The sequence below is a fragment of the Equus przewalskii genome, chromosome X, assembly GCF_037783145.1.
Source record: "Equus przewalskii isolate Varuska chromosome X, EquPr2, whole genome shotgun sequence".
In the NCBI taxonomy this organism is placed as follows: Eukaryota; Metazoa; Chordata; class Mammalia; order Perissodactyla; family Equidae; genus Equus; species Equus przewalskii.
The window spans coordinates 90880068-90905406 of record NC_091863.1 but is presented as its reverse complement, the minus strand read 5'-3'; the positions used below and the strand labels follow the sequence as shown (position 1 = coordinate 90905406).

The 25339-nt window shown below is 38.3% G+C and overlaps 1 long non-coding RNA gene across 8 annotated transcripts in view; it reads right to left on the bottom strand.

Moving 5' to 3' along the window:
* LOC139081163 (uncharacterized) overlaps positions 1 to 25339 on the bottom strand; it is a 186189-nt gene that overhangs the window by 130195 nt on the left and 30655 nt on the right. For 3 of the 8 annotated variants that reach the window (XR_011536241.1, XR_011536244.1, XR_011536246.1), the window contains exons 3-4: positions 12580 to 12651; positions 9720 to 9807 (exon numbers count right to left, since the gene is read on the bottom strand). The exons of 2 other annotated variants lie outside the window; for them this stretch is intronic. This is a non-coding gene — a long non-coding RNA (uncharacterized lncRNA). The remainder of the gene's footprint in view (positions 1 to 9719; positions 9808 to 12579; positions 12652 to 25339) is intronic. 3 more of the 8 variants (XR_011536240.1, XR_011536242.1, XR_011536243.1) reach the window with 1 other exon arrangement.

The window sequence follows — 25339 nt, the reverse complement described above, 5'->3', positions numbered from 1 at the left end:
TTTGCTACCTTGTAATTTTCCTTGATAGCAGGACGTGATGTATTGGGTGAAAGCAACTGCTGTAAATAGGCCTTTAGTAATTTAGTGCTGGTAAGTTGTGGCTGGAATGAAACTATTCCATAGTCCTATGATTTGATTTCAGCTTTTTAGTGAGGTTTTGCCTCTGGACTGTGAACTTCACAAATGCTTCACCATTTTTTTCACCCTTTTAGGTGGCACAGAATGGCTATAGATGGCTGGAGTTGGGTACTTTCCTTTTCCCATGTGGAAGGCCAGAGGGGGCTGGAGTTGCATATTCCCCTTTCTTCTGGTTGGTTAGTCTCTGCAAAAAGTCCCAATAGTTTAGTCTTTGGTAAAACAACTTCTCCTGAGGGCAGGCCTTATTAAGAAGAATAGAATGCTCTGGCTTATTCCAAAGTGGTTACTTTTCCCCTTCCCCTTGCCAAAAGCATGAGGAAAGTTTTCTGTGATATTTACTGTTAGAACCAGGTCAGTCTCCTAGAGATACCCACAAAAGTGCAAAGCTCTCCTTTGACTGAGTCCTCCTGGAGTTTCTAACTCTCAGACTTGTCCACACTGAGCACCCAGGAATTTGTCAATTACAATTCAAGTTTTCCTATCCTGTAACTGGTTCTTGCAGAGGTTCCTTCTATGGGTTTCTGCTCTGGCAAGTTGTGATTCTCCGTATTTGCTTGTCCATCTCTCCAATTTTGGGAGTAGTGGTTTGCCCTATGACCTCACTTCTCTGACAGAACTAAGAAGAGCTATTGATTTTTCAGTTTGTTCTACATTTTACTTGTTAGGATATAGTAGCAACTTCCAAGCTTCTTACATGCTGGACAAGAAACTACATGTCTTAGACCTTTTGGGCTGCTATAACGAAAATATCATAGACTGGGTAACTTCAACAACAAACATTTACTTCTCACAGTTCTGGTGGCTGAGAAATCCAAGATTGAGGTGTCTACAGATTCAGTGTTTGATGACAGCCCACTTCCTAGTTCATAGATGGCTATCTTTTCACTGTGCCCTCACATAGTGGAAGTGGCAAGGGAGCTCTCTGGAGTCTCATTTATAAGAGCATTGATCCTATTCACGAGGGCACCTCTTTATGACCTAATCACCTCCCAAAGGCCCCACCTCCTAATATCTTCATATTGGGAATTCTGTTTCAACATTTGAATTTGGGGGACATAAACATTTATTCTGTAGCACCAGACATCCTGAATTTTCATCACACTTGTAAATAGACCTTAAAATAAATGATATTCCTGGGGCTGGCCCCATGGCCGAGTGGTTAAGTTCACCCGCTCCGCTGCAGGCGGCCAAGTGTTTCATTGGTTCGAATCCTGGGCGCGGACATGGCACTGCTCATCAAACCATGCTGAGGCAGCATCCCACATGCCACAACTAGAAGGACCCACAACAAAGAATATGCAACTATGTACTCGGGGGCTTTGGGGAGAAAAAGGAAAAAAAATAAAATCTTTTAAAAAATAAAATAAATGATATTCCAATCTAGAAAGCATGCTACTGTTTCCTCACACTATCACTGAGAGATCAGATGGTTTGGCAAAGGCTGTGTCCACACATGACATCAACATCCACAAGGAAACAATGTCGCCAGCATTCAGGAAAGACAAAATAAAACATCACTTAAAAGTGAAATATCCTACAGTTCCCTGACAAAATTAGCATTAATCATGTGTAAGTTCCCTACCACACTCTCCCTGAAGCAGTGATACTTTTTGCTCATTATTTTCTTAATAGGAAACATTGATGAAGTTTTTCTACTGCTAAGCAGGTCATGTGTGAAACCTCCCAGACCCAGAGGCAGAAGGCCTGGTCTCAAGTGCCTTTTCCCACTGTTGAGCAGAGGGATGGCAAGATCTCTTTGCAAAATGAAAAATACTATTTCTGAATGGGCCCATTTGGACTGGTAAAAGACCCAACAACTTCTTATGTCTGAGTGCTTATAGAAACTGTTTTACTTTTATTCTTTCAGTTGCTTAGTTTCCACTAAACTTGCCATGCCAGGTGAGATGTTTACTTCGGAGGCTGTCTCAGAAAATAGGTAACCCTCCATGTCATGCTACCTTCGTTCCCCGAACTGCTCAGATGCCTTGCGGCAAATGTACCTTTCTTCCAGCTAACTGATGAGAGCATTTCCTTGTGAGCCAGATGCTGCATTATTAATTTGTTGGAAGACATGCTATTATTAGCAAGACTGGCCTTACACAAAGATGGGGTAGGCAGCCTTTTAGTGTTCTTTCAGGGACAACAGGAAGGTGCCCTTTGCCAAAAATATCTCTCCAGCCTGTTCTCTGAGGTTTGAAATCATTTAATGAGGACTTTGTATTCTCTTTCAGAATTAGAGATAAAGATGATAAATCACATAGTCTTGGGAGAGAGAACTGGGCTCCCATAGCATTTGGCTCACATCTCAGTAATAGCACTTAACTATGTTGCCTTATAATTTATCTGTTTGCTTGTCTGTCTACCCCCACGAGGTTGTGAATTCCTTGAGGGCAGTGACTATGCCTCACTCATCTCTGACTCCTCAGGATTTTTGCCAGCGCCTGGAAGAAAGTAAATACTCAGTAAACAAAATGACAAAGGAATAAATTAACGAATGAGCCATTTTACATTTACCATGATGACTAAAGGGCTGAGAAGAAAGCCTTTCCTGGGAATAAGGATGGAGGAGAAAACAATAACACGATCAGGGCCCCAAAAGAGCTGTAGGGAGGGAATAATGACAGCCATGTCTATAGAACATCTGTTGATAAAGAGACTGTCATCTTTTCCTAATTCAGGGTTACTTTATCCATTTACTTTTCAAGGCATTACATCTGTGCTGTTTGATTTAAGAAAAAAAGTTAAAACCAAAGTCTAAGTGTTTCATTTCTCAAGACGCCAGAAAGACCTAACTGAGTTTGCCCCCAAGGATTGAGCTTTGCTGCTCCTTTAGAAAATTAGCTCTCACTGCAGGAAGTGATCTGTGAGCAGTTTGAGAGAAGACTAACCTTAAAGTCAAACCCTGTATGAAATGAAAGTTTGCCCAAAGTCCAGGTCTGTATTGGGAAAATTAAAAACGCCAGCCTGGCTGGTTAATTCTTATGTTCTAACTGTCTTTAGAACAAGGTGCATGTTGCTCAAATGATCCAATTATAAAAGTCAGGTAGGTTTATGAAATGACATTTTTATACAAAACAAAAAAATCAAAAAAAGAAAACTCTAACCACTAAATTTTCAGCCCTTAAAAATTACCAAATAATTAATTCATTCTGCAAGTATTTATTGAGCACCTACTATGTGACAGGCTCTGTGCTAAGTGCTGGGCATATAATAGTGAACAAGACCCACAGGTTGTGTCCTGCCATGGACTATCTTGCCACACTTCTGACTCCCAATCCGTGTGTGAGCTTTATCCCTCCTGAACCTGGGTAAGAAGAATGAGGTGGTGGATGGAATAAATGCCAGGAGTGTCTGTAGCGTGCATTGCTTGTTTAAAACAAACAGTGTTTTTAACTCTGTTCTTTTGTCAAAATAGCTGCCACAAATTAGCTATGTCATTAGGAATCAGCCTTGGTCAGGAAGAGCTTAGAAGTCTTTGAGAGATTCTTTAATTCAGCCAGAAGTACCTCTGGCTCTCTGCTCGAGGCCTAGATCCCAGTCCTGGCTCTACCATCAACTTCCTGTGTGATGTAAGGCAAATCAGTTAAGCCATATGTACCCATTTCTTCCAAGGCAAGGTAAGAATCATCCTCCCTGCTATTTCTATACCATAAGATGATTCTGATGATAAGATTTATATTAATAAATAATAATAATAATAGTGAACTTTTGGGCACACTTAATGTGTGCCAGATATATGCTAAGCCCTTTTGTACAGTCTTATTTAATGCTTTCAACTCTATGAGACTATTGCTGCTATTTTCAACTAGTTTACAGATGGATAACCCAGGCCTAGCCAGAGAGGATAGGTAAGTTGCTCACAATCACTTACTAAGTGAGAGATGGGATTCAAGCTCAGATCTGTCTGACTCCAGAGTCTGACCTAGATGTGAATGTCTACATATGATTGAGCTATTTAATACATTAGATTGGAGCTACATATTAACACCTTAGTATAAACTAATTTGTTATACCCTGAGCTCTGGAACCTGAAGGAAAAAAATGAGTTAACCATACTTTATTTGGCGTTCTAGACCTATTCCTCAGCCTTCAACTTACTCTAAACTATCATTGGAAAAGATCTGATCACAAAATTCACACGAAGACACTATTGCTTGATAAATAATTTTCTGCGTTATCCTTCTAAGGGTCATTAAATTGTAACAGGAGATATGAGCCACAGGAATTGTGAAGAAGGAACTTTTTAGAATCCAGAATCTCTTTTAATACTTCATATATTACAATCATAGGCAATTGCTTACTCGGCCTATACATAGAACCAACATAGCAAAACTTTACTATCATTATCTGTATAAGCTGAGACAAAGACTACAGATCAGAATCTAGGAGTACAGTTAGAGGTCTGCTATTCCAGAGCCATGCCAAATCTGTTTATATAGGAAATATTTCTTGAGCATCTACTATGTGTGAGGCAATTTTACAAGCAGTGTTTCATTTGATGCCCATAGCTACCCTGTGAGATAGGTATTATTATGCCCAATTTTGCAGATGTATTCACTAACAATTAGAAAGGTTAGCTAATTTGTCCAAGGTAATATAACTAATAAATGTACAAAGTAAAATCATGAACTCTCTGGCATATATTGTTGGTTTCCTAGCCAACAGTCATTTCTTTCTCTCTCCTAACAGATCCCCAATATTGTTCTGACAGCAATATGTTCAGACTTAGGGGGTAAATCATAAATCATTTAAGCCAGCAACGGCAATCCTGTACCCCTTTGCCAGTGACTAAAAATTGGGGCTTCTGAAAAAGCCATGGAAGGAGGAAGCTCTTTGGTGCCACTGATGCCCACCTGCATCCTTCGTTATACACTGTAATGTAACCATATGATACTTGGAGCTACAGCTGCCATTTTCAGACTATGAGGAAAGACATCACTGACTTACTGAGGAAGGCAGAGTGGAAGGATCAAAGCAGACTGGCTCCTTGATGACATTGTTAAGATGTCAGATCAACTCTGGGGCCACTTCCTTCTTGACTGCCCTGTGGTTCAGCTGCTATTAATTAGGTATTCTATTATTTGCAGCCAGAAGCATTTTTAATTACTATAAAATAGAGCATATGAAAAGAGTCAAACGAATGGTGTACCAATAAAGTGCTATTTGAGAGCAAGAAGAGGTCCCATAGATTGAGTTTATCATGGAGACAGACACATAATAGGATGACTTGGAGCTGGGTCTTGAAGGATGGTGTATATTATTATTTTTTTTTGAGGAAGATTAGCCCTGAGCTAACATCTGCTGCCAATCCTCCTCTTTTTGCTGAGGAAGACTGGCCCTGAGCTAACATCCGTGCCCATCTTCCTCTACTTTATATGTGGGACGCCTACCACAGCATGGCTTTTGCCAAGCGGTGCCATGTCTGCACCCAGGATCCGAACCAGTGAACCCCGGGCCGCCAAAGCAGAACGTGTGAACTTAACCGCTGTGCCACCGGGCCAGCCCAATGGTGGATATTATTAAAGATAGGAAGAAAAAAAGTATTTCAAGCCAGGACCACATTTGTCTTATTCACTGCTGTAACGCCAATTCCTGGCACAGTTCACAGCACATGGCAGGTGCTCAACATGTTTGTGAAATGACAATAAATGAACAAAGACACAGGGGCAAGAAAGCATGGAGCATTTTAGACAGATAAGGGACAAGGAAAAGAGTACATGGGTTGGGAGTGGTGGGAGCTAATGTAGGTCACAGGAAGAGGAGGGAGGGTTGAGGCTGCATCTTGAGTGATTTGCCTCTTCCCTTCACCATTCCTTACCTCGCCGATCCTACAATCATAACAAAATCAAACACGTGATTTGACATGATGACCTACAGTATATCAAGTGTACACTTGAGTGACAAAACAAATTAAAAGTCATGGGTCAGAAGCATTGCCGGATGATCTGAGAAACCCAAATATCACAGACAACATTAAAATAAAGAATTCAGCTCCTGGAAAACACCTAACTCTGCAGCTCAGCTTAGATACTAAGCCCCAAGTCCTCACCCCAACATTTCCTGGAGACAAGAAATATGCTAGCTTTGAGAAAGGCTTTCTTTCTGCTACATGATTATTTCTCTTCTGATAGAAATTTCTTGGAATATGAGCTCCGACACCCTTAACAGTCTTCATTTGCAGTTGCCATATTAGGTGCTCTGGTCTAAGAGACAAAATAATTTATCAGGAGCTATTACTTGCATAAAAATTAGAATTAGCGTATAAAGGATATTTTCTTCCCCAATGCAGTTGAGAGCTAATTGTATAATGTAAAATGACATATAAATGCAGTGTGATAAACATCATCTGGAATGAGCTATGCAAACTGCAGAAAAAGAAAAGTTAAGATTGAATCGGAATGCCTTGAGACAGATCTTATCCTCTGCAAGTAAATTTTGTCCCTCACCATTTTTTAACCCCTGACTCTACTCCCTGCTCCACACCGTCCTATCCTCTCCCTAGAATCCTGGCTCAGGAAAGAGTCTGAAACTTGCCCATGGTGAGGAATCAATGACTGATAACAATAACAGTACCATGTATTGGGTGATTTTCATGTGCCAAGTACTGTTTTGAGTGCTTTACATATATTATCTTATTTAAAGCAACCCTATGAGATAGGTGTAATCATAATCCCACATTTTACAGTTGAAGAAAGAGAGGCTGAGAGAGGCAAAGCAATTTGAACGCAGGCATTGCAGCTGGAGCACCTATTAGCTTACCTACCATCCTATGTTACTCCTTTCCTACATTTGTTTTGCTTTTTGTTAATGTTCGAGATAAAATCTTAGAATAAAGAAACAAAATCCCTTAGGTTGAATATCAAGTATCAGGGGTGAGGGAGGGTATAATTGGCTTGGTATTTTAGCACCTTTCAGTCCATTTTGAGTATGCATTAACTCAAAATCCCCAGACTGAGGTGACAATTTCAGTTTCTGTTGAGTTATTTTTTCAAAAAGATCATTTGGCTCTTGAAATCAACCACAGTAATTTGATTGGTGTTGCTGTGATCCACCTTCTCATACAACCTATCAAATTGCTTGTGTGTTGATTGGGTTTGAGTTCATGCTGATTTAACAAGAGAGTTTGCAGCCTAAGGTCATTTTTATGCCCTAGCCTCATACTTTTAGGTTTATTTTTATTCTTCTTGAGTTTCTTTTCCTAACAACTTGATTCCTTGACTGTGTTTCCCAGTGTTTGTCTAACATGTAGACAGTATAACCCAGACAGAAATAGGTCTCACTCCGGCACCACTGCACAAGGAGTACTTTTAGCTTGTCTGCCCACTTTGTGGAAAAGAATCCTCATTACAATTCTCAAAGGAGAACACCAGTTCAAATACATCAATAATAACAGAAAAACTTCTTAAATCATGACCTACAGCTTGAAAAGCCTACCCTATGTAATGAACTTTGTGTATAATTTATTAAACAGTTAACCGTAGCATGAATATGTTTACATGCTACGCAAATATTCCAAGCATCACTAAGAGGAATTTGGGTATTGACTTCCTTCCAGACCTTTCTTAGGAATTCATGAAACCCTTAGCCAAAATGCTCTGTCCTACTTCTAGTCCAAGTCATCTTCATCTTTGCTAATCTTGTCTTCATTCATGATCTGTGCCCTCATTTCCTTATACCAAAACAAATATGCAAATTTCAAATGATCTCAATCTCTCTGTACGCAATTATTCAAAATTCAAACTTGTAAAGCCCTAGTTTCCAAACTTGGCTGATCTTCAAATCTATTCAATCAGAATCTCTGGGTAGTGAAGCCTAAACATGTTTTTTAAAGCAACCTAGCAGATTAAGCCAGGTTTGGGAACCATTGAATTAAGTACAGTTTTCATCAAATGGATTTCTATTGCTCTTGCTTTCTATTTACTACTGCAAAGATTTTTATAAATGTTCCAAAAACTAAAAATGGCAAGGTTTTTCCAGCATGTGCTCTGTTAAATATGTTATATCCCAAACTGAATCTACTACAGCTGCCTGGAAACACTTCCTTCTCTCTGTGCCGTGGTGGGGTAAGATCTCTGTAGGGCAGTATTTCCCAAACCATAGTCCACACAACACTAATGTCCTCCAGCATGTTAATAAATATGCCTCACTAACAACCAAAAGGGTTCTGTGGTCAAACGAGCTTGGGTAATGTTGGGCTAAAGAAAGGCAAACAAGTTCCCTTTTATTTATTTATTTATTTATTTATTTTGAGGAAGATCAGCGCTGAGCTAACATCTGCCAAGCCTCCTCTTTTTGCTGAGGAAGACTGGCCCTGAGCTAACGTTCGTGCCCATCTTCCTCTACTTTATATGTGGGATGCCTACCACAGCATAGCTTGATGAGCGGTGCCATGTCTGTACCCAGGATCCGAACCGGCGGACCCCAGGCCGCCAAAGCAGAACGTGTGCATTAACTGCTGCACCACTGGGCCGGCCCCACAAGTTCCCTTATTGGAGTGATTCTCAACACTAATAATAGGCTTATATTCAAGACAAATGCCCAAAAGAAGATTCAGTGTACAATATTTCCTAAATTAATTTTTATTGTGTTAAAAAACATAAAATTTACCATCTTAACCATTTTAAGTGTACAGTACATTAATGTTAACTAGATGCAAACTGTTGTGCAACAGATCTCTAGATCTTTTTCATCTTGGAAAACTAAAGCTTTATATCCATTGAACAATTCTTTTTTTCCACCTCCCCTCAGCCACTTGCAACTACTATTCTATTTTCTGTTTTTAAGTGTTTGACAACTTTAGATACCTCATATAAGTGCAATCATATAATATTTGTCTTTTTGTGCCTGGCTTATATCATTTAGCATGATATCCTCAAAGTTCATCCATGTTGTAGCATACGACATGATTTTCTTCTTTTTTAAAGGTTGAAAAATTATTCCAGTGTATGCATGTACCACATATTCTTTATCCATTCATCCACTGATGGACATTTAGGTTCTTTTGATACCTTAACTACTGTGAATATTACTGCTATGAACATAGGAGTGCAGGTACCTCTTTGAGATCCTGATTTCAATTCCTTTGGATAAATACCCAGTAGCGGGATTGCTGGATAATATGGTAGTCCTATTTTTAATTCTTTTAAGCAAGCTCCATACTGTTTCCCATAGTGGTTGCACCATTTTACATTCCTTTCCCAAATTAATTTTGAACGTGGAAATGTTTTCTTTTGGCACATTTATTAACTTCTCATGGAAAACGAGAATACCAAATGATATAGTGTGGGAGACACTATTATAGGATGCCCTGGATTTTGACAAGGAAAAGAACAACTTCCAGGCTGAGTGCTACCTCAGATAGTATTCTTCCATTATGCTAGATATATTATCTGTTTTGCTATCAGACTTCCTGCCCTTGGGAAGCTCATAATCATTTAGGGGTGAGAGAACTCATTCACATTTAACAATTAGAACGATAAAAGTATGTACTCAAGGCTTAAATTTAAGAGATAAATACATTCTTTTTAATAATGAAATAGTACAGAAAAGTTTTATATTTAGGAGATGTTAGCAATACTGACCTCATTTAAAGTCTCTGAATTTGCTTTGGCTTGTAGGCAACACAAGGACCGGTGGTCTACATCGACTGAATACCCATTATCCATGGGCCTGAAATTAAGAGGATATGAAGAGAAGCGAAAGATGTCATGACATAAATTCTACTCTAATGATCTGACCGCCTATGAAATTAATCTCCACTTAAGCATCTCTTCCTGCTTAGTATGAGCCTATGTTGATCATTGTCTGGCAGATTTTCTGATATTGTCAGACAGACAATACAATGCAAACCAGTTTCAAAGTGCAATTGCAAATCTTGCAAAACATTCAGGATTGCACGCAGTTGCTGAAAGAGACACTGAAGAACTACTCTGATTGTATGCAACACCATTGACAGTTGAAGATCTGGTAGAGTAAGACCAGTTAACAAACGGAGAAAAGAAAACTAACAAGAATGATACCAAGGTAGTAGACACATCAAAAGAAAATGACTTAAATATCAAAGGTTTAGGAGAAGTCCTTGGAAAATTAATAAAGTCCTTGACAATTTTAGCCTTTTAAGCATTTGATCCTAAAAATACTGCAAAACTACAAGTTTGCCCAAGTTCCGGTACATTTTGGTGAAAATAAACTTTATCTTAACATTTTTGGTTTCCATTTTACGAAAACTGGGATATTGGTGCTATCAAGGTTTGACTCGTATAGACAACATCACTAGTCAAACAAAACAGTCCTTTATTCTGCTTGGAAAATTGGCCAAACACATTGCATCTTCTCAGCTATTCTGGGAAAGAATGGTTGCACTTGGAAGGTTTTTTATTTACTTCAGTTTGCAAATATTCTAGACATTTACAGGTGCCAAATATCTGAGCTCTAAATAAACATGGTAGCATTCTATTTCATTTATCTCCGTTTCCAGATGCAGTACCTGGCATAGTACTGAGCATTGAGTCAGTGCTCCAAAAAAATTAAATTAATTTGAACCCCTTCCCTGAAGATTTACAATCAAGAAGGTTTAGCCACTTTGATTTTCCAAGCTTTAAGAACAGGTCCCTAAGCACTTACAGCTGGACACTTGTTCAGCAAGGAACGGCTAGGCTCCCACTCAAGATGCAGCCATTATGAGGACTTTGTGCACGCTGCAACCTATAAGGACGCAATCAGCGATTCCTGGACAATACGACAGTTTTTGAGTATGTAGATGGCGATCCTCTTTAGTTTCCTTAGATAGATTCATCAAGGAACAAAGCGTGTAATTTGTTAATTAAGATTAAAATTATGTAGACATGATCTGAACTGGAAAAAGCCAGAGGGTTATAACTTCTTTTCTATCTTTTCAGAACAGCCATGTTTTTGCAAATACATGGTATTTAGATGTACAAATACTAAAGTAAGTTATTTAGCATCATTCACAAAGTAGAACAAATGTATTAATGTGTTTTTAAAAATGTGCTTATATTTATTTTAATATTCCTGATTAAATGTCTGAAAGGACTTTTTTATGAGCAAGCTTAGCACAGAGATTCATTATTACCATATTTACTTAAAAATTTCCCACTTAGGCGCTGGCCCTGTGGCCGAGTGGTTAAGTTCATGCGCTCTGCTGCAGGCGGCCCAGTGTTTCGTTGGTTCGAATCCTAGGCACGGACATGGCACTGCTCATCAAACCACGCTGAGGCAGCGTCCCACATGCCACAACTAGAAGGACCCACAACGAAGAATATACAACTATGTACTGGGGGGCTTTGAGGAGAAAAAGGAAAAAAATAAAATCTTAAAAAATTAGGGCTTTCTTTCTAGAAAAAAAAAAAATCTCCCGCTTAGAGGAGGCATTTTGATTGTGATAGAGGAGACTATAAAGGTGAATTCTGAAACCACCGCTACTCCTCCATGGATATATAGTATAATTTCCTCCATGGATAAGTTTTTAGAGGTATCTTAAGAGGCCTAAACAATGATTAAGTTATCTTCCTTTTACGTTCAGCAGAGTTGTTTATACCTTCTAAACTGCTCTGACCAAGCCTTCAGAGGGGTCACCGTTAGTAAACATGGTGCCTACCCACTAGGGAGATCAGACGAAAAAATTCATATATTTTTCCTCATCACTGGGAAAGAGAAATTATAAGGAAAGAGAATTTTATGAGAAAAAGCAATAAGAATCAAAATTGCATCTGCCTTTAATAAACAATTGATGACTCCCTTCATTAAATGTATGGAATCTTCAGAGACGAAGTCTATGCCAGAAATTCCTATTAAATATAGCATCTCGCAAATGTTCTCATTCTTCAAGAAAAAACAGGCAAAACAATTCTTCAAGCAAAAACAAAGTTGCACCATCCCTACCCACTCCATGTACTTCTGCATCCCCTTCAATCCATCTGTATATCCACTCATGCAGCCAGCAACATTTATTGAGGAGCTTACTATTTACCTACCATTTTAAACTGGGATTTTGAGATGGTTTAAAGGTAATCAGTGTACAGGAAATTTCAGGTTCTCTAAGATATTCAAAATCATTGTGATATCCAGAAAGATTTTACATGTATATCTTTCACAGGCGTTCCTTAATGCTTGATAGTTTAGTTCACATTTCAGTTATTCAGCAGATATCCAAAGTAAATGCTAATTTGAAAAAAAAAAAGCCTAGACTCTTACTTCTTTTTGCTGTAAAAACATAATCCTAAAAGGAATATATGCTCAGTGTGCCACATGTTGAAGAAAAAGAACATTCATCAAGCTCATTTCTTGCAGAGCAAATCCTCCCACATCCTTCAGTCCAGCCACAACATCTGGATAATTGGCTCCAGCCTGGCAGGAGCTCCCCCACCAAGATTTCTGGATAATTCTTGATCATTAGGCATACAAACTCTCCTCACTGCTCACCTTGAATGTTGTTTCTCCCTTCTGTCTTGTCTACTGTCTGCAGTTTCAGCTGCTCACCAACTATTAAAGCATCTGAAGAAATTTAGGAAAATTCTGTTTTAAATGAGCTCTCTTTAAGAAAATACACAACTCCAGAAATGATATGAAAGTTTCTTTTCCTTGTAGTGATGCAGATGATATTCTCCCACCTTCCTTGGCATTACTGTTAAAGGTTTAGTTAACTCAATTCTTCCTGTACAACTCTTTGGGCCTCCAGAACGGAGGAAAAAAAGTCCTAAATCCTTCTCATATTGATCTTATTGAAAGCAAAACCCAATGATTATCATTTTTAGATTGTCTAATCATTAGGATCAGAGTTTCCCTTCAGCCCAGAGTACTGATCTTTCTAGATTTAAGATGAAATTTAAAGTACTTTCCAACCCTCATAAAATTCTATGACCAGCTCGTACATTCTTTTTAGCTCATAAGTCTTATAATAACCAGTACTTTATGCAGTGTGTGTCACATAGTAGGTTTGCAATAGGTATTTATTCAATGAATGAATGAAAGACTAACTTTATGTTTGTAAAATGCTTCAGAATTTATCTTCTGGAAATATTACAGCCAAAACTGATATTCAGCTGATATGCACAGTTACAGTCTTAAAAATTTTCAGGACTTGCAGAGTCACCTTTGTCTGTCGGTGCTCATTGTGTTCTGGTTATTAAATGTTTTGAATATCTCTTTTAGCAAGAATTCTGAACAAGAGAATTACATATAGAGTTTTTACTTTAAACATGTTTTCATAGAGTGTTTAGGATCCAGGCCCTTCCTTCTGAGTAGCAGTGACTGAGTTTACCTGAGTTTGGAGGTAGTCACGGATCAAGCAGAGAAGTGAAACTACCAGGAAAAAAAGGGCAGGCAGTGTGTGTGGGGGTGAAATTATTGTACCATGCCTGGGTTTTAAAAATGGAGATTAGGGTCCACCCTGGTTGCATAGTGGTTAAGTTCACACACACCTCTTCAGTGGCCTGAGGTTCATGGGTTTGGATCCTGGGCACGGATCTACACACTGCTGATCAAGCCATGCTGTGCCAGCATCCCACATACAAAATAGAGGAATATTGGCATAGATGTTCGCTCACGAATAATCTTCCTCACACACACAAAAAAGGAGACTAGGGTGTAAAGTTACGGTTTTCCAGGGGTGAAAGTGTCAGAGACACAGGAAGCCAGAGTTAGATTGCTATTTATAGGTCAAGAACAAGGGAGGTCAGATATCTCTTTGAAACCTTGTTTTCATTTCCTTTGGGTATAAACTCAGAAGTAGAATTGATGGATCCTATGGTATTTCTATTTTTAACTTTTTGAGGAGCTTCCATACTGTTTTCCACAGTGGTTGGACCAATTTACATTCCCACCAACAGTGCACAAGGGTTCCCTTTTCTCTACATCCTCACCAGCACTTGCTATCTCTTGTCTTTTTGATAATAGCCATTCTAACAGGTGTGAGGTGATAGCTCATCGTGGTTTTGATTTGCATTTCCCTGATGATGAGTGATGTTGAGCATCTTTTCATGTGCCTGTTGGCCATTTTGATGTCCTTTTTGGAAAAATATTTATTTGTTCTGCCTGTTTTTTAATTGGATTGTTGTATGCCTATCAACAGATGAATGGATAAAAAAGTTGAGGTAAATATACATAATGGAATATCATTCAGCCATGAGAAAGAAGGAAATCCTGTTAGTTGTGACAACACAGCTAGACCCTAGCATATTATGCTAAATGAGATAAGTCAGACAGAGAAAGATAAGTACTGTATAATATCACTTATATATGGAATCTAAAAAAGTCAAATCTGTGAAAAACAGAGAGTAAAATGGTGGTTAGCAGGAAATGAGGGGCAGGGGGATAAGACTGATATTGCTTAGGGGTCCAAATTTGCAGTGAGTAGTAAATAAGCCATAGAGAGCTGATGTACAGTATAATGAATACAGACAGTAATATTGTATTATAATCATGTAATGTGATAAATATCACTACAACAGCAATCATATTATAATATATAAATGTATCAAAGTAACACATTGTACATCTTCAATTTACACAATGTCATATGTCAAATTTATTCAATAAAAAAAAGAACAAGGAGGACAGAAGCTACAACAAGATGGATCACAAGAAGCCCACCCTGTCCTCAGCAGAGAGTTCAGCTATGCTGACACCAAGCACCCACTCATTATCAGCCTAGATCAGGTTAACCAATTATTGCCCCATCCAACTACTCCCCACTCAGGCCTTAATAACCTCTCAAATCTAGACTGTCAGCTAAATAATACGTTTCAGCTTCTGCCCTTCAGGGGCTACTAAATTTTCCTCTTCCACGCAGCAAAGCAATGTTTTGTATAAAGTGTGTGTTTTGTGGGGAAGGGATGGCACTCCCGTGCTATGTTAGTTTTGTTTCTCTGCATGCTCAGTGAAGTCAGTTGTGCCCAGATATTCCATTTTACCTTGAAACAGACTTTTAAAATGCTAGACAGACTCATGCAGTGTTCTTGACCATTTGTAGGTCCCAAACATAAGCCATTTTCATATCTCTCACCTTACTAACTTTACCTGAGATCAACATAGTGTGTAAAATTGTCAAAGCACTAAAGAAACTCATTTCCACCCTTCATTCAGAAATATAAATACAAAAATCCTAATCAAAAGCTCTCAGTGCCTAAAACCCTGAGCTGCACCATCAGACTCAATGTTGCTTCATGATTTCTTAAATAACATTCTACAGAATCACCTTGTATATGGAAGACATGGTGAAACTCTTAACTGGATTCAATTCGACATTTTTAATGGCCCAGAAAAAGGTCCTAGACAGTGAAATAGCATTGCTAAATGTCTCCTAAATCAAAGGGGCAGTTACCAATTTTAATTCTGCTCAAAATATGCAGACAGAGGGTTGTGACCAACTGAGTCAACAGAACACAGGTGGTGCCTGCATCCCTCAAATCTACAGGTCATTTCAGATATACCAACCTCTGTTTTGGCTCCTGAGGATTATATTAACCCTGTGCTTGCCGACTCAAGGTTATAGAGTGCAGATTCTCAAAGAGGAAGGGCCATTGTTGGAGTTTGCCATTCAAAATTCATTTTAAAATGTCCTAGTGGCAGCCAATTTTCGACAAGGGAGCCAAGAACATACAATGGAGAAAGGAGAGTCTCTTCAATAAATGGTATTGGGAAAACTGGACAGCCACATGTAAAAGAATGAAAGTAGACCATTATCTTATACCATGCACAAAAATCAACTCAAAATGGATTAAAGACTTGAATGCAAGATCTGAAACCATCAGACTTCTAGAGGAAAGCATAGGCAGGACACTCTTCGACATTGGTCTTAGCAGCATTTTTTCAAATACCATGTCTGACCAGGCAAGGGAAACAATAGAAAAAAATAAACAAATGGGACTACATCAAACTAAAAAGCTTCTGCACAGCAAAGGAAGCCATCAACAAAACAAAAAGACAACCTAACAATTGGGAGAAAATATTTGCAAACCATATATCAGGTAAGGGGTTAATATCCAAAATATACAAAGAACTTATGCATCTCAACAACAAAAAAAACCAACAACTCAATTGAAAAATGGGCAAAACATGTGAACAGAGATTTCTCCAAAGAAGATATGCAGATGGCCAACAGGCACATGAAAGGATGTTCAACATCCTTAATTATCAGGGAAATGCAAATCAAAACTACAATGAGATATCACCTCACTCCCATCAGAATGGCTATAATTAAAAAGACAGGAAACAATAAGTGTTGGAGAGGATGTGGAGAGATGGGAACCCTCATACACGGCTGGTGGGAGTGCAAACTGGTGCAGCCACTATGGAAAACAGTATGGAGATTTCTCAGAAAATTAAGAATAGAACTACCATATGATCCAGCTATTCCACTGCTGGGTGTTTATCCAAAGAACATGAAAACAGGAATGCATAAAGATACATGCATCCCTCTGTTTATTGCAGCATTATTCACAATAGCCAAGACTAGAAAGCAACCTAGGTGCCCATCAAGGGATGAATGGATAAAGAAGATCTGGTATATATACACAATGGAATACTACTCAGCCATAAGAAATGATGAAATCCGGCCGTTTGTGACAACTTGGATAGACCTTGAGGGTATCATGCTGAGTGAAATAAGTCAGAGGGAGAAAGTTAAATATCATATGATCTCACTCATATGTAGAAGATAAAAACAACAAACAAACACATCGTAACAGAGATTGGACTGGTGGTTATCAGAAGGGAAGTGGGGAGGGATGCTGGCGAAAGGGCTGATTAGGCTCACATGTGTAGTGATGGATGGTAATTAGTCTTTCAGTGGTGAATATGATGTGATCTACACAGAAATTGAAATATATTATGACCTACACCTGAAATTTATATAATGGTATAAACCAATGTTACCACAATAAAAAAAATAAAAATAAAATATTCTAGTGGTATCATATAATCTCACATTACCTTACTTCAGGTAAGCATTTTTGCTTCAAGGTAACAAAAGACAGAAGTTATAGCATATTCAGAGAGATGACAGCAAGACACCTCTGAATACTGCAACACTTGCAGTGGTATTAAGCAGTGGCCATGAGTGTAAGATGGCGTGGTCCTAGCTTGTTAAAGACACTTTCCACAACTCTGTTTCAAAGGACTACTCTCTGATGTTATTGACCCTTCAGGAGTAAAATAATAAGAGTCCATGTGGTTGGAAGCTTCCCCATATACATGCATTGTGGCTCCTCCACAGAGAGGCTTGCACTTGTAACAGTAAGGAGGTGGTACAGAAACCTCTTAGGAAGTGACTAGGAAAGCATTCATATCCTTAGAGGTGCTGGTTATAGGAAGTGATAACAAATTTCCTAAAGTGTCCTCTAGAAAACTGGGAGGTTGCAGGAAGTCTGAGCTATAGACACCATTTATATGCATCTACTTATCATCCATCTTCTTCCACCAAGGACTTGATGTCATAAGCATTTATAAAAGAAGAAAACAAATAGTTTAAAGAAACAGGGCAAGTGGAAAATAATAAAAGCCAGAGGGAAGATCAGCCACCAGAATTGTATACCTATGGTCACATGAAATTACTGAAAGTGGGCTTCAAATTTGGTTTTAAGCTATCTACTGGCTGAAGTGAAGAAGGAAACTTGATCAGTTATAAAACTTAACTATCAGAAAACTTAACTTAACAGAAAATAACTATCTGAACAAAGCTTTAGCATTTATGTGCTTGAAAGTTAAAATTGTGTCATTACATTGATAAAATGTGGTAGTATCTGAGACTCAGGAACTCAAACCCAAAGTGCTACAATAATAGCGTCCATCCTAAATGTACTGAATGTAAAGGACAAAGATGTTGAAAAGTAATTTAAAATACATGAAAAATGAGCTTGATAGTTGATGAATGAATTCTCAAAAATCAAAATATCTTGCTTCACAAAAACAGAAAGCAAAAAATCTTGAAACACTCAGCAACCAAAGTACAGATTTTAAACCACACACTGAAGTTTTTAAAGCATTATTTTGCTGCCAAAGAGTGGAGTGTAAGAGAAAAATCAGGAAGAACTGCAAGGAAAAACAAATCAGCTTTTGTGATAAACTGGCCCATACAAAAGCTATAGGCTATCCCAGAACTGAAGGAAGCACCAAGTATTCAATTTCATCCAGACCTAAAATGGCAGGACTCACAAAAATTGCTGCACTGAAGCAAAAAGAAAGAGATCCTGAGGATGAAGTCTAGATGTTAAAAGCCCTTCAACTCTCTGTTACACTTCCTGAAAATCCCCCAGTGCCATAAAGAAAAGAAAGTAATATTTCTTATGTGGCTACTATAGCTGCAAAAATAGAAACACCTAGAAATTCTAAGCAACCTCTTCTAACAGAAATATCCTCATATTAGCATAGTCCTCCTCCTACCCACACACACTCTTGCTGATTATAAAGTAGTGTTGTTGGGGTTGGATGGACATTGTGTACTTTAGAAGCCTAGTGTAATTTATTTGTATGCTGGAGGAGATGAGAACTACACTATTGTGCAGTTGTTAGCTGTAGCAGAGTTCCAGTGCTGAAACCAGCTCAGTTTCTTTCTATTACAAGAATCTCAAAACGCTAAGGAAAATGGACCAAATAAAGTTGGAATTTTTGGCTCAAGTTCAATCCAGTTGCTCCCATGCAGATATATAGTGAAACTTTCTTTTCTGGAAAAAAATAATAAGGCAAAAAAATTAAAAGGCAGAAACAAAAAACAACTTACCAAAAACCTGTTTAACAAAGTTAAACTTGATTAAATTCAAAGCCTGGAATCCACAGGGCTACAAATGTGATAGTGACATTTGCAAGGTATGTGCCTATAAAACAGTAATTTATATATTAGAGTTATTGTCATGAAAGCACTGAACCATCTCTTCTCCTAGATTTAAAATATTATGTCCTGAGTGTTGAGAGAGTAAATGAAATAAAATTAACTCCACTCTGCCAAAGTGACTATTGATAACAATGAACATTCTTAGAACTCGACATGATTTTACACCGTTTTTTTACAGTGCTACTTGGTTCTTAAAAGACTTATCTATATCTCCTCCAGCTTTAGTATTAATGATTTAAATCAAATTATTACAAGTATAAAAAATATTCTTAGGAAATAATTTTGGAACCCAAGGAACACATGAAGCCCTCAGCCAGAGGCTAAGGCCAAATGGCCTGCTCCTCCACCCCATAGATCAGAAATAGAGCGCTCTGTACAGTTGTTCCCAATCTTTCCTGTTCAAATCCCTGGCCCCTCATCCTCTCCAACACTAAGGATACTGAGACCACCTGAGGTGAGAACTCTCTCTCCTCTTTTCTAGCTCCAAATCTCATGTTTGCCACACCTTCCTTTTCTAAGTCACAATATTTTTATATTGCCACCAATCCTTTTTTCCTCCTTCTCAGAGGATGAGGTGCTCCCCTTGTACTCCTTCCCATCATATTTCTCCATCCATCCTTGTTCCAACATTCACTCTTTCTCTTGGGGCATCTTCAATCTCTCTCTCTTTACTGCTGTCTTTTCTCTACGTGAAAACATGCCCAGTTCTCTCATCGCTTCCACAATTTTTTAAAATGCCTTTTATTTACCCTGTGATTTCTTACAGTTACCTTCTTAATCCTCCCACCTATGTTATAACCAATAAGCGTAAATAGTGATAAACTCAATCCTTGCTATCAAAAAACAATCTAACAAAAATGAATTTAGAGTTCTCAACCTAATCATCCTTGATTTCTCTACAGAAGTATTTGAAACTGTTGACTACCCCTTCTAAGAGAAGTTTCTCCCTTGCATTTTGTGGTGGTATTCTAGTTGTACTTCTCCAACCCCTCCTCTATTGGCTTGGCTAGCTCCTTTTCTAACTCCGTAAATGTGGATTTTCTCCAAGGTTCAAGCCTGAGGTCCGTTTCTCTTTCTACACTCTTTCCTAAGGTATTCTCTTTCCTCTTTTAGCTTCAGCTCTCACTTCTGTACACTTTTCTCCTTAGTCTCTTTCTCTACAATTCAATCACTGTCCTAAGACACCATTGTCAGTAGTCCCTCCTTGTGTGTGGTTTCACTTTCCGCGGTTTCAGATACCTGCAGTCCACCATGGTCCAAAAATGTTAAATTGAAATTCCCATAAATAAACAATTTATAAGTTTTAAATTGCATGATCTTCTGAGCAGTGTGAGGAAATTTCGTGCTGTCCCCCTCCATCCCGCCTGGACAGGTATCATCCCTTTGTCCAGCGTATCTACTATACATATACATACTACCCGTCCATTAGTCACTTAGTAGCCGTCTGTTTTATCAGATCAACTGTGGTGATATTGCAGTGCTTGTGTTCAAGTAACCCTTATTTTACTTACTAATGGCCCCAAAGTGCAAGAGTAGTGACGCTGGCAATTCAGATATACCAGAGAGAAGCCGTAAAGTGCTTCCTTTAAGTGAAAGGTGAAAGTTCTCAACTTAATAAGGAAAGAAAAAAAATCATATGGTGAGATTGCTAAGATCTACAGTAACTTTTATTACAATATATTGCTATAATTGTTCTATTTTATTATTAGTTATTGTTGCTAATCTCTTACTGTGCCTAATTTATAAATTAAACTTTATCATAGGCATATATGGATAGGAAAAAACATAATATACATAGGGATTGGTACTATCCATGGTTTTAGGTATCCACTGGGGGTCTTGAAAAATATCCCCCACAGATAAGGGGATGGAAGGGCTACTGTATGTTTTAAAAAAATTGCTGTATAACACTACAGCATATTTTACAAGCACATTAAACCCAATCTGCCAAAAACAGACCCACCATTTTTCTTAACAAACCAGAAGCTCTTCTTCCAGACTTCCAGCTATCTGCTAATAAAAATCTTTAAAAATAATAGTAATGGAAAAAATAATAATAGAAAACATTTATTGAGCACTTTCTATGTGCCAACCACTATTATAAAATGATTTACATTTAACATCATACACATCTCATAATCTACAGAATACACACCATTACTATCATTATTTTACAGAAAAGGAAACTGAGACTCTGAAGATTAAATAACTTGCACAAAGTTAATAGCAAGTAAATGAGGGAGGCTGACTTCAAACCCAAACACACTAGGCTAAACTATTAAGGACAAGTAATCCTAACAGTAGGAATTTGGATTTAAAAAAAAATTAATGCTCTGTAATGATTCATTTTCAAACAGTTCATTTTGCTTAATGCCAAGTACATCATGACCCAGCAGCTGGAGTTATATGAAGTTGACTGGAGAAAGGAAGGTTATGATATTGTTTTATTTCTTTAATGGGTACGAATGAGACATTAAAAATCTCCTTTATTGTACAATATAATTGCCTCTGAGTTCATCCATTCATTCATCTGTTTACTACACCTTTGTTAAGTAGCTCCTATGAGCCCAAATTGAACTAGAATTTGAGGTCAATCTGCAATTTGCCATAAAAACATGAAGAAGCAAACAATTGAGGGGGTGGGAGACTCTTTTATAAACAGGGTGCTTTTGCATTTTCATGACCAATAAATACTTTTGCATGGTAACTCAGTGACTCTGCTTGTACCCTTTGATCATAAGAGCATTAAAGACTGCCTTTTTATGTCAATACAAGTAGTCACATATGAACCTAAGAAGAAATGTCTTCACATTAGTCCTTTTCATATGGGGAGGAGAAGAAATACATTGAGATTTATCCAATCTATGTATATCCCACACCTATTCAGTACTCACAAAATCCTCAAGGGAATGGATCAAGACGAGCAAACATATCTTGACTCAACTAAGGTGTACAATGATGGTAATAATTTATGTGTACATTGACACTGCAAACTTCAAAGTATGCTCACAGAGACATCATTTAATTTTACATAAAAGGAAACACAACGTTTGCCTTCAGCAAAATAATAAATTATACTAAGTCTTTTAGGAATCTGTCCAGGCCCCCCAAGTTTTACCCTCACACCCTTCTGCCAAGTTCTTCTCATTCTACATATCCTCTGGATTTTTTGGGGGGGTCACTATGGTCAATCACCTAACTCAGAAGAATAGGCCTTTAAAGAGAGAACATACTTCAGTAATTAATTCATTTAACAAACATTTATGGAACTCCTACTATGTGCCAGGCACTATGCTAGATGTTGGGAATAAAATCGTTCGCAGAAAATATAGTGCCATCCTCAACTGGAGTTGCTCCACCAGCAACACAGAACACTACAAATTGGACAAGAGAGAAGTGTCCTGACTCCTTTATCTGTTCTTGTATCAGATTTGTCCCTTCGAACTCTGGTTTTAGTTTGCTCTTGCTCAGACTCAGAGACACAGTTTTTTGACTTGGGTTATCAGAGCTTGGTTCATCAGCAACTCTACTTTCACACTACATCCAGTCTTTGCCACCCTGTGTCCTGTCTATAATACTCATAGAATCTGTCATTCTGGGGTTTGCTATGTCTACCTCAGCAGTAAGAGCTTAACCAGTCTGCAGTCCCATTATGGAAACTAAGTTAAGATCCCTGCCTCCTTTCTTTAATTTCTTGCTCTTACATCTCTCTTTTATTCCATTGTCTTCTCATTCACATTGGTCTCATTTTCTCCTTCCATGCCTCTCGCTTCACCCTCTTTGTCCTTTGGCCTGCACCCTTTAAAACTCTGGTAATATACACTGGAAATCTCCCAAATCACTCTATAATAAGGCCTGAAAATCTGTAATGCATTTATTAATGGATTGTGCATATTTTCCAGACATCCTACATCCCAACGCTGACATAGCTATCATGGAGTCCAGCTTACTCAACCAAAGAAACTTCCTTCAGTGAAGTCATAAGAGTCTCTCAAAACCAACTGATCACCTCTGGAATGTGTGAATCTTCTTTAGTAGTCAACCTTCTTAAAAACATCATCATATGAGTCATTTGCTCTTCATGATCACCATTTTTTTAGCAAATGTCCAAGCTTGCTGCTTAGTAGAGGTAAGGTTTTGGATTCTGGTCTTTCCAAGAGGTTTGGAAAACCTACCAAATACCATGACATAAGAATATGCCCATATTCCCTCTGTGGAAGGTTACACCTTAGTTCTCAAACATCCCCTGGAAACAATGTTATGTAGGAGAACAAACACTGGATTGGATGTCAGAAGATCTGGGTTCTCTTTGCGATGTCGTTGGTTTGTTCAGAGACTTTGGACAAGTCCTTTGTGGTAGACTTCTGGTTACTCACACATAGAATGTAGAGGCCATTCTAGGTTAAACTATGGTTGTTTCCACCTCATCATGTCCACAAATCTGTTTCTGTAGCCTCTGTAACCAATAAGATAGATTTCTGTAGCCATTTTATTCTATTTGAAAAGCCACATAATGTTTATGGTTTCCTAGACAGTTGCAGCTGTGCTGGGGAGAGCTACATGAAAACAAACAAATAGGAGCCAGGTCCACGTCCTAATGGTTAAGTTCGGCATGCTCCACTTCAGTGGCCCAGGTTTGGTTCCCAGGCGTGGACCTGCACCACTTGTCAGCAGCTGTGCTGTGGTGGTCACCCACATACAAAATAGAAGAAGACTGGCAACAGATGTTAGCTAAGGGTGAATCCTCCTCAGGAAAAAAACCCACAAATAAACAAAACAATCAGGATAAAACACTGGCTGCATGTGCTTTTGTTTTACATTCAGATGCAACCAAATTCTAGAATAGCAGAGTTCACAGTGGTCAGTATCATGGAAACCACCTCTTGGTGGTTACAAGAATTATGGGTAAACTGAAAGCACTGTTGCTGGTTGAGGAGCTAGAAGTGGAGAGGCCTCTGTGCAGACGAGTTTCTTCTTTTAATTGAACCACTCCAGTAGCAGGAACCAAACTGCAACTCCCTTAGACATTTAAATGGCATTCATATTTTAGTGCTTGAACATCAGCTCTGTGAACACCTAAAATGGGGCTAAGTGAAAATTGGATAACATTTGGCTGACATTGTCATTGGTGTTTCTCTAATGTCAAAGATGGATTTGCATAATTATGCTGAAAGCTAGGAAAGTGCATACAGCAGGAGGTTTCCTGGCTGGTGTTAGGTTTTAGTCATGCTCCAGCTGTGACTCTCAAGACGAAGAAAATCTTTCAGAAATGAACAGACAGAGTGCACATTTTCTAAGACAGCATAGTAACAGCTTAACGATAATTTAACTTGCATACTGATTTCCAAGGAATAATTAAGATAGGCCTGATAAGCAACTGATTGACTGAACAACCTTTTGCTTGATATCAAAAGGGCTTCAGAGAAGAGAGAGTCCAAGTGATGTTACCTCATAAACCTCTTCTTGATTAAAATTCTTTTAAGCTGGCCAGATGCCTGATAGAAGCAAACTTCTAAAGACCGCCACTGTAACAGGTGTGTGTAATTGTGCAACTCTGACTTCCCAAGGTCACTGCAGTCATAAAATGTCTCTTTTGAGTGTGTCTACAAGGGGAAAATGCTGAAGTAGGTGAGGCCTCTTTAGTCTCCGACTTTTACCCCTTCATGGGGCACTTGATAATCTCAGGTTCTTTCCCCAAATGCCTTTTCATGATCCAACCCTGCTCTCACAAAAGGATTTGAAGCCTCTTAGCCTAGAGGATCACTTCTCTTAGTCTGTCAAGAGATCATCTTATTTTTTTTTTTACTTTCAGTTGTAAATAACAGATCTGTTTTCTATGATTTTAAATAACACACAAGTACTTGCACTGCATTAAGAAGAAAAATTATCAGAAGAGTAAAATTCTTAAGGTCGTGAAATGAAGCTCCAACTAAAAGGGAACATTCAGATTGAAGTCAACTGGTGGACAGACACATTTCTGGGGGCAGCCAGCTCACGTGGCACTTGAGAAATCATAGCATTTGGATCAGCAGTAACATAAGCTTTCCAAAGGAATATTTTCATGCAAATCTAACAATATATTGTACAGTGAGATTTTATGGCTTACAAAGCCTTATATGCTTTGCATATAATATATGTTTTTCATTCTCCCATTGATTAAAAGGATTTCTATACCACATCTGGGTTTCACTACGCAATTGATACATATCTAGGATTATTTCATGGGGAAAAGCAAAATAACAAGTAACCTTTTTCCATTCCCTCACACTACTTATTAGGTTCAAAACATGATTGCTTGTCTGTTTGGTATTCCAGCTTATATGGCACTATCACACAGAATCTGCACATGTAGTT